Source organism: Mercenaria mercenaria, unplaced genomic scaffold (assembly GCF_021730395.1).
Source record: "Mercenaria mercenaria strain notata unplaced genomic scaffold, MADL_Memer_1 contig_212, whole genome shotgun sequence".
In the NCBI taxonomy this organism is placed as follows: Eukaryota; Metazoa; Mollusca; class Bivalvia; order Venerida; family Veneridae; genus Mercenaria; species Mercenaria mercenaria.
The window spans coordinates 1-8,258 of NW_026460158.1; the positions used below are offsets into that span (position 1 = coordinate 1).

An 8,258-nucleotide genomic window follows, 5' to 3' on the forward strand; every position below is an offset into this window, starting at 1 on the left:
ACCTGTTTAAAGGGGTGCTTACCAAAAAGATACTGACTGAAAGGCGAACATTGCAGATCATGATCAGACTGCACGAATGTGCAGGCTGATCATGATCTACACTGGTCGCAGAAGCAGAATCAAATGGTGTCCAGCATGATAAGGGCTAGATAGAATTCTGATTAAGCTGGTGTTAGCAGGCATGAGATTACTGCACATTTTATTATTTCTGTTGAACAGTCTTGACCAAACTGAGTGTTCTTTTGATTGGTTGTGTTCTATGCTTCTAAAGTATTTGTTATAGATTTTACTTTATTGAGTCGGCTAAACGATGAAATCGTTTTGACGAGTCCTTGCTATCCAGCGATTCTCTAAGTCTAAATGGACCAAATAACACAGTGAAGGGATGTAGTTCCATTAGATTTCTCAAACTTCAAACAGTTCACTGCATGAATGAAGTTAAGTTGTGTCAATTCCCTTTGCTATGACCAATATACCAGGGACTACCTTAGCCTGGAAATTTAGGGAGAAGTGACTTCTCCCTCCTTGGGAAACAGGGAGAAGTTTTGAAATTTTGGGAGAAGTTCGGCAAACGTGAGACAGGACATTGCTTATACATGCATTAAATAACAATAATAATGTTTATTCAGTTCCATTTGTAGTATTATCTTGCTATGACTTAAATAAAAATGGTGAAATGTTTCAACAATACAGTACATATTTCTACTGTTTTACTGCAAAATATTTAACAACTTGACACAACAAATCTTTCCTCATATAATCAGTACTTAATATTTCTTGGATTAATTTTTTTCCTTCCTAGAGCAGCTTTTTCAGGTATGTGAGCATTCTGAGTTTAAATTTTTTTTATGTTCCTTCAATTTGACAAACTGTAGACAGAGTTTAAAAAACTCTCAATCTTACAATGAAATGTTATTTGTATTGATCAGTAGATAAAATACTTAAAAATCAGGGGCAATATTTTTTAAAACTATATATTTTGACATAAAAAATCTAAAAATTGGTTAAATGTATTACCTCCCTTTAACACATTTCAGAATTACCTAAAAGAGTTGTCTGCTATTTTTATCAAACAACAAATTTAATAGTTTGTCAAGGGCCATATATTTAACTTATATATGTTTTTAATGAAAGAGAAATGCAGATTAAAATGAATAGTAAGCAGATCCCAATTGAAAAATAAACGTCGGGAGTAACGGGTAGTCTACACTGTGATGGCAATAAAAATTTCGAAACGATATTTATCTGAAAACAAGAATAACTGGATAAGACAAGTACTGAGGGCGTTCGGTTGACCCGAGGTTCCGTGTTTTGACCCGCGAAAATCAAGAAAAACTCGTGGTTGACCCGCACAAAAAAAGTGTCCCGTGCGTCGGCTCGATCCGCGAAATGCGTCTCGAGTTCGAAGTTCTGCATTGTGAATCAAAATCTCGGTGAATTTCAATTGTTCGCTGCCACAAACTAAGTATGACAGTAGGCGGAGCGTCGTATGTTAATTAGCTACTGACAGATGTCAATCACTCCACGCGCCGACTGACAGGTAATTAGGTTTGTAATTCGGAAGTTAATTATCGCCGTTTTACGAAGTTTTCGGGCTCTCTGATCTCCGATGTCGGTCAGCTTTAATTATTACTCTTTCATTCTTTAATTATCGTTTACTGCAATCACATTAAATGCAAACAATTAGCAGCTTATCATGCGGCGTCAATCTGAAATCGAGTGATCATCTTTTGTTGTCATGGACACGTTTCGCCGCGCGTGCCTCCCGGTGACATCCTGTGTATTGCGTATTGTGTTTACAGACTTTACATAACCGAGATGTATAATATCGGCGCACTTTATTGCCGATTATGTTTTCCTTTCATCCAATTTTAGGGCGACTTGAACTTCGCTTTTCTGGGCGGGAAGGGCGAAGTGAAATATTTTAAAGCGAAGTTTTCGCTCAACTTCGCCTAAAACGCAGTCCCTGATATACGATGTAATCTGTCATATTTATGACTTGTAATTGTGCAATACTCGAATGTAACTCATTAAGCATAAATGTGCATTTTAAGAATTGCGCAGGCTTACAAAGCTTGGGTAACATCCAGCGAAAGACAAAAAATAGTTCCACAGGGCTCCAGATAAGATGCGTATTAGCGTAAATTACGTATAGAAATAATGCAAATACGCATGTCTAATAATTTCTAAGCGTATAAAAACGTATATAAAATTACAGAAATGCACACAATGCTTTTTTAAAAATAAAATCTGATTCGTATGGATGTGTTAGGTAACATAGCCGATCAGCCTTAATTCTCCCACATTGAACGTAAACACGCATCGTATGATTTCTATAAACTTTGCGTGGGTTGAATTTTGCAGTCAGTAAACGGATAAATTATCGGAAGAAGAAGCTCTTACTGGTTTGTTTAGTTACTACTGATATTAAAAATGATTTTAATTCTTAGTTTTCGAGAAATAAACAAATCGGCGAAACATTAAATTGTATTTTCTTGTAGTTTTTGAAATCGAAAGTAGATCGTCTATGTTTGGCTGCTTTCAGGAAACGAAACAACTTTTTTATGAAAAGATTTAAATAAGAGGTAATTTAACCGTAAACTTCAATGTCAGATACTGCCAATTGCTGCTAAATGTCTTCGTATCATCACAATTTGTAAAATATATTGTTAAAACTGGAGAAAAGTGTAATCGTATCCGGATATAATATTTTGGGTAAATACCGAGCTGTGTTATGAAATTTTAAGAAAAAAACTAAAAACAAACTGAAACTGGTAGACTATACTGTCAGTACATCAATCATTAGCCGACTCAGGCCATTCAGGCCTTTGATTATGACAGTTGTTTTCTAGGAACATGCGTGTAGATAATCGTCTTGTATTTCTGCCTATTGAGGAAAGTATCTACATCTAATTAAGGTAAAAAATTATGGGACTTCCTAGTTTTTGCGGTAAAGGAAAGCCCCAGCTCCCCTTCCTGCAGTACTTCAGGCTTGGGGTGGCAAGTGATTTGAAGTCAGCAACCTTAACTTCTCAGCTAGAGAGGCCCTCAAAGCAGTGAGTAGAAAGATTTGAAGTCTGCAACTGCTTGGCCTCAGAGACCCCCACAGCAGTGAGAGGCAAGTGAACTTAACCACTCTTCCAAATTGGCTGCTGTCATTGGGGTCAGGTTAATTTAATCTTTGCTTTTTAGCTCGACTATTCAAAGAATAGGGGAGCTATCCTACTCGCCCCGGCGTCGGCGTTAGTGTTAGCGAGAGCGTGAATGTCACACACATGTTAAAGTTTGCGTACCACCCCAAATATTTTCAAAGTCCATTGAGATATTGCTTTGATATTTTACATACTTGTTCACCATCATGACCCCAGTCTGTAAAAAGGAGGAGGCAACTCTATCAAGCATTTTGACTGAATTATGACCCCTTTTCGACTTAGAATAAATGTTAAAGTTTGCGTATCACCCCAAATATTTTCAAAGTCCATTGAGATATTGCTTTCATATTTTGCATACTTGTTAACTATCATGACCCCAGTCTGTAAAAAGGAGGAGGCAACTCAATCAAGCATTTTGACGGAATTATGGCCCCTTTTCAACTTAGAATAAATGTTAAAGTTTTCGTACCACCCCAAATATTTTCAAAGTCCATTGAGATATTGCTTTCATATTTTGCATACTTGTTTACCATCATGACCCCAGCCTGTAAAAAGGAGGAGGCAATGCTATCAAGCATTTTGACTGAATTATGGCCCCTTTTCGACTTAGAATAAATGTTAAAGTTTTCGTACCACCCCAAATATTTGCAAAGTCCATTGTGATATTGCTTTGATAATTTGCATACTTGTTTACCATCATGACCCTAGTCTGTAAAAAGGAGGAGGGAACACTATCAAGTATTGTGACAGAATTATGGCCCCTTTTCGACTTAGAATAAATGTTAAAGTTTGCGTACCACCTCAAATATTTTCAAAGTCCATTGAGATATTGCTTTCATATTTTGCATACTTGTTTACCATCATGACCCCAGTCTGTAAAAAGGAGAAGACAACTCTATCAAGCATTTTGACTGAATTATGGCCCCTTTCCGACTTAGAATATGCTTATTGTAATGTTAAAGTTTTACTCATAGCTTATATTATACTATCAAGCACTAAGAATAGTCAAGCGCGCTGTCTGCTGACAGCTCTTGTTTGTTTTGTACACAGTCAATTTCATTGCTCCCTTTGGTTGTTCATTAACATTGTCACACTGAATGACAGTTTAAGATATACAGTGTCTTATAAACAGTGTTTGCTTTTTATTGCATTGCAGACGGACACACACTACTCTGTTTTGTCATTCCTGTTGCTGATATCAAACGATCCTATACACAGTGATTATGTGGAAACAGAAAAGGTCACTGCCCAAGGTAGCTACTAGAAATTTCAGTTGTATTTTAGCTGGTTAAATGTGTTTAAGGCTTAACATGCTAAATTTTTATAATAAACTTGTCCATCTTCCAATTTGGACAGTACCATTAACTGTTAAAAGAGGTGCTTACCAAAATGATACTGACTGAATAGCTAATAGTGCAGATCATGATCAGACTGCACGGATCTACTCTAGATGCAAAAGCAGAACCAGTCGTGTCCAGCATGGTAAGGGTTAAGGCCTAAATCACATATTTTTCCTTTGGGCGGGGAATAAAGTTTCTCTGTTGATTTGTTTGTTTGTTTTGGGTTAAGCCCCATTTTTATGCCCCCGAAGGGAGGCATATAGTTTTTGAACCGTCTGTCCGTCTGTCGGTCTGTCAGTCTGTTCGCAATTTTTGTGTCCGGTCCATATCTTTGTCATCGATGGATGGATTTTCAAATAACCTGGCATGAATGTGTACCACAGTAAGACGAGGTGTCGCGCGAAAGACCCAGGTCCGTAGCTCAAAGGTCAAGGTCACACTTAGACGTTAAAAGATAGTGCATTGATGGGCGTGTCTGGTCCATATCTTTGTCATCCATGGATGGATTTTCAAATAACTTGGCATGAATGTGTACCACAGTAAGACGACGTGTCGCACGCAAGACCCAGGTCCGTAGCTCAAAGGTCAAGGTCACACTTAGACGTTAAAGGTCATTTTTCATGATAGTGCATTGATGGGTGTGTCCGGTCCATATCTTTGTCATTCATGCATTGATTTTAAAATGACTACGCATGAATGTGTGACACAGTAAGACGACGTGTCGCGCGCAAGACCCAGTTCCATAGGTCAAAGGTCCTAAACTCTAACATCGGCCATAACTATATATTCATTCAAAGTGCCATCGGGGGCATGTGTCATCCTATGGAGACAGCTCTTGTTTCAACAATATTTCAGTTATGTAATGTCCGGTAGTTAACTAGTGTTCCTTGATTCTGTACTAGTACTAATCTGTTCTCCACAAATACTGGCAACTTCTTCACATGAATAAGATGTGGTGGACAAATGACACAATGTCTTTTATCAAATCATCAAATTTCTCTTGTCATTAGTTATGGGTGGCGGTAACCGACAAAATTAGTAAATATACAATCCATTCATAAACAAGTCAGTCAGTGCAGTGCATTTCAACGCCGTCTAGTCTAAAACTCCATCCCATCCAATATATTTGCATTCAACACATGCTGAAACCGTGTTGTGTGATTTGGAGCGGCGTATCAAAATTTGATGCCATGCAGCCAAATGTAAAGCCGTTTAACGAAACACGAGTACGTGCATTGTAAAAGGTTAATACAACTATCAGTTCATAAGTTTGCCCTGTTATAAAATATAGATTCTGGATCGGTTTTATATAAAAATATCTTAAAATTTGTCCTAAAATCGACCTTGTGGTAAAATTCTAACATTTAATTTTACACAGTTCCTGCGATTTATCTTAATATTAAAAAGGGACCTTACTTTCGAGAAACATCTTTCTTGTTAGTTTAAGCTTTGTCAGAAGTATGCTTCGTGAAACAGACTCAGTAATAGAAATAATAATGACAAAATTAACAAACTCTAAAAATCGCCCGAGTTAATTATCAATTATATAAAATAAATGTTAACATGTTTATGTTTTTAGACAGTATGTCAAAATTACATGTACTTCACTGTACAGTGCAATGTTTTTGTTTTTTTTCGGGGATGGGTTTGGGGGGTGGGGGGGGGGTGCAGAAGATCTTATGCCATTTTTAAACACTACAGTATTTCATTTAAGTTGGACATTCAATTTCCTGGATTTCATACGACCTTAAGGGGAATTGTGAACCGAGCGAGCGTAGCTTATTCTTGTGGAGATAAAGTTAATACTTGTATGAAATCCAGGAAACACAACACAGTTTCAGTATGCATTAGACGGCGCCAAGCTTTAATGAATCATTTCATTTTACACTGCACGAACTTGTGTTTCGTTAATTGTCTTCACATTGGACTACATGGCATCAAGTTTTTATACACGGCTCTTAATTACACAACACGGTTTCAATATGCATTAGACGGCGTCAAGTTGTAATAAATCATTTCATTTTACACTGCACGTACTCAAGTTGTGTTAAACAGCTTCACATTGAGCCGCATGGTATCATGTTTTGTTGGATGATTTCATAGTACGGTGCATCGTAACAAGTTTTTTAATGCATCGTTCCATGTTTAAATAGATGGAATGAAGTTTTGCATTAAATGATTTCAAACTACAATGCGTTGAATGCAAATATATTGGACAGGATGGAGTTTTAGACTAGACGGCGTTGAAATGCACTGCACTGACTGACTTGTTTATGAATGGATTGTATATTTACTAATTTTGGCGGTAACCGCCACCCATAATTAGTCTGTTTATGTGATAAAGTTTAAAAAACATTCTGTTTATTCTGTTTTGTAGACATGAAAGATGACATTGACTGGGGAGCCTATTTATTGGAAGGCATTGAAAGATATGATCCCAGTGATGGAGAGTTATCAGTAAGTCTGCAATGACCTGTAGTCTCTTATATACCGCATATTTAAGACAACATTCATTACCTAATTACTATTGTCTAGAAAAATGACATTAAACACTTTACAAACATGTCAGCCTTTATCACAGACAGGTTGTTCCATTTGTATTGTGATGATTATTTCCTTCACTTATTTCCTCACATATTACTCCCATTTCAAGCACTAGTGGGAAGAAAATAACAGAATACTAACCCCTTTATCTTCATTATACCACCAGATACAAAGTATATGGGTGTTATATTGGAGTCACGCCTGTCAGTTAGTCTGTCTGTCCATCAATTTTGTCTGGATTTTCATAAAACTAGCACCAGTTTTTAACCTGATCAAGATAATGTGCAGAATTTTCAATGCAGAACTCTTTTAAGTCCAAGGTCAGACTTGGAGGTCAAAGGTCAAATAGCTTAAATTTGAAACTAGTATCAGTTGTTAACCTCATCAAGATGATGTGCAGAGAAGACTACACAGGCCACTTGGTCCAAGGTCAAGGTCATACATTGAATTCAATGGTCAAATGTCTTAAACTTGTGTCCCCTCCATATCTTCTAAACCACTGGGAAATTTTCATTTACCGTATCAAGACGACATGCACAGAGTACAATTAGGTCCCTAGATCCAAGGTCAAGGTCACATTTTGAGGTCAAAGGTCAAATAGCTTAACCTCGTATCTGCTCCGCATCGTCCTAATCACTTGAAAGATTTTCATAAAACTAGCATCGGTTGTTTGCCTCATCAAGATGACATGCGGAGCATATGACCCAGGTCACTAAGTTCAATGTCAAGGTCACACTTCAGGGTCAAAGATCAAATGGCTTATATCTGTGTATGTTCCATATCTTCTCAACCACTGGAAAGATTTTCATAAAACCACCAGACAACATTCAGAGTGCGCAACCCTGGTTGTAAGGTCGAGTTTACGACCCAGTCCAAAGTCAAGGTCACATTTGAAGGTCAAAAGTAGTTTGATCTGGTGTTAAACCTGTGTTTTATGTTCTTAATTATGTATGATTTTGTAACATGCACATATATACTGTCATTTAGGATTGGAGTGACGATGATGATGACAGTGAAGAAGAGAAGTATGTAAGACGTACTGCCCGCGATAACAGTCAATCGTTTGATGAAAGGCAGACAGTAGCTCCATATATTGTCTCAGGTAACTCTTTGAATTTTTTGTACTGAGACTATTTCTGATTTTATGATGTCTGGACATTCCAAGTAGTTGTAAAAATGATTTAGTGCTTCCCCTTTGATCTGATAAATATTTGCCACTTTT

General features: G+C 37.2%; 1 long non-coding RNA gene across 1 annotated transcript; it reads left to right on the forward strand.

Moving 5' to 3' along the window:
• The first annotated feature begins 4,308 nt into the window (after positions 1-4,308).
• Positions 4,309-8,138, forward strand: LOC128552182 (uncharacterized). The gene is made up of 3 exons (XR_008368995.1): positions 4,309-4,405; positions 6,870-6,949; positions 8,024-8,138. It is a non-coding gene; the product is annotated as an uncharacterized LOC128552182 (long non-coding RNA).
• Positions 8,139-8,258: the final 120 nt, after the last annotated feature.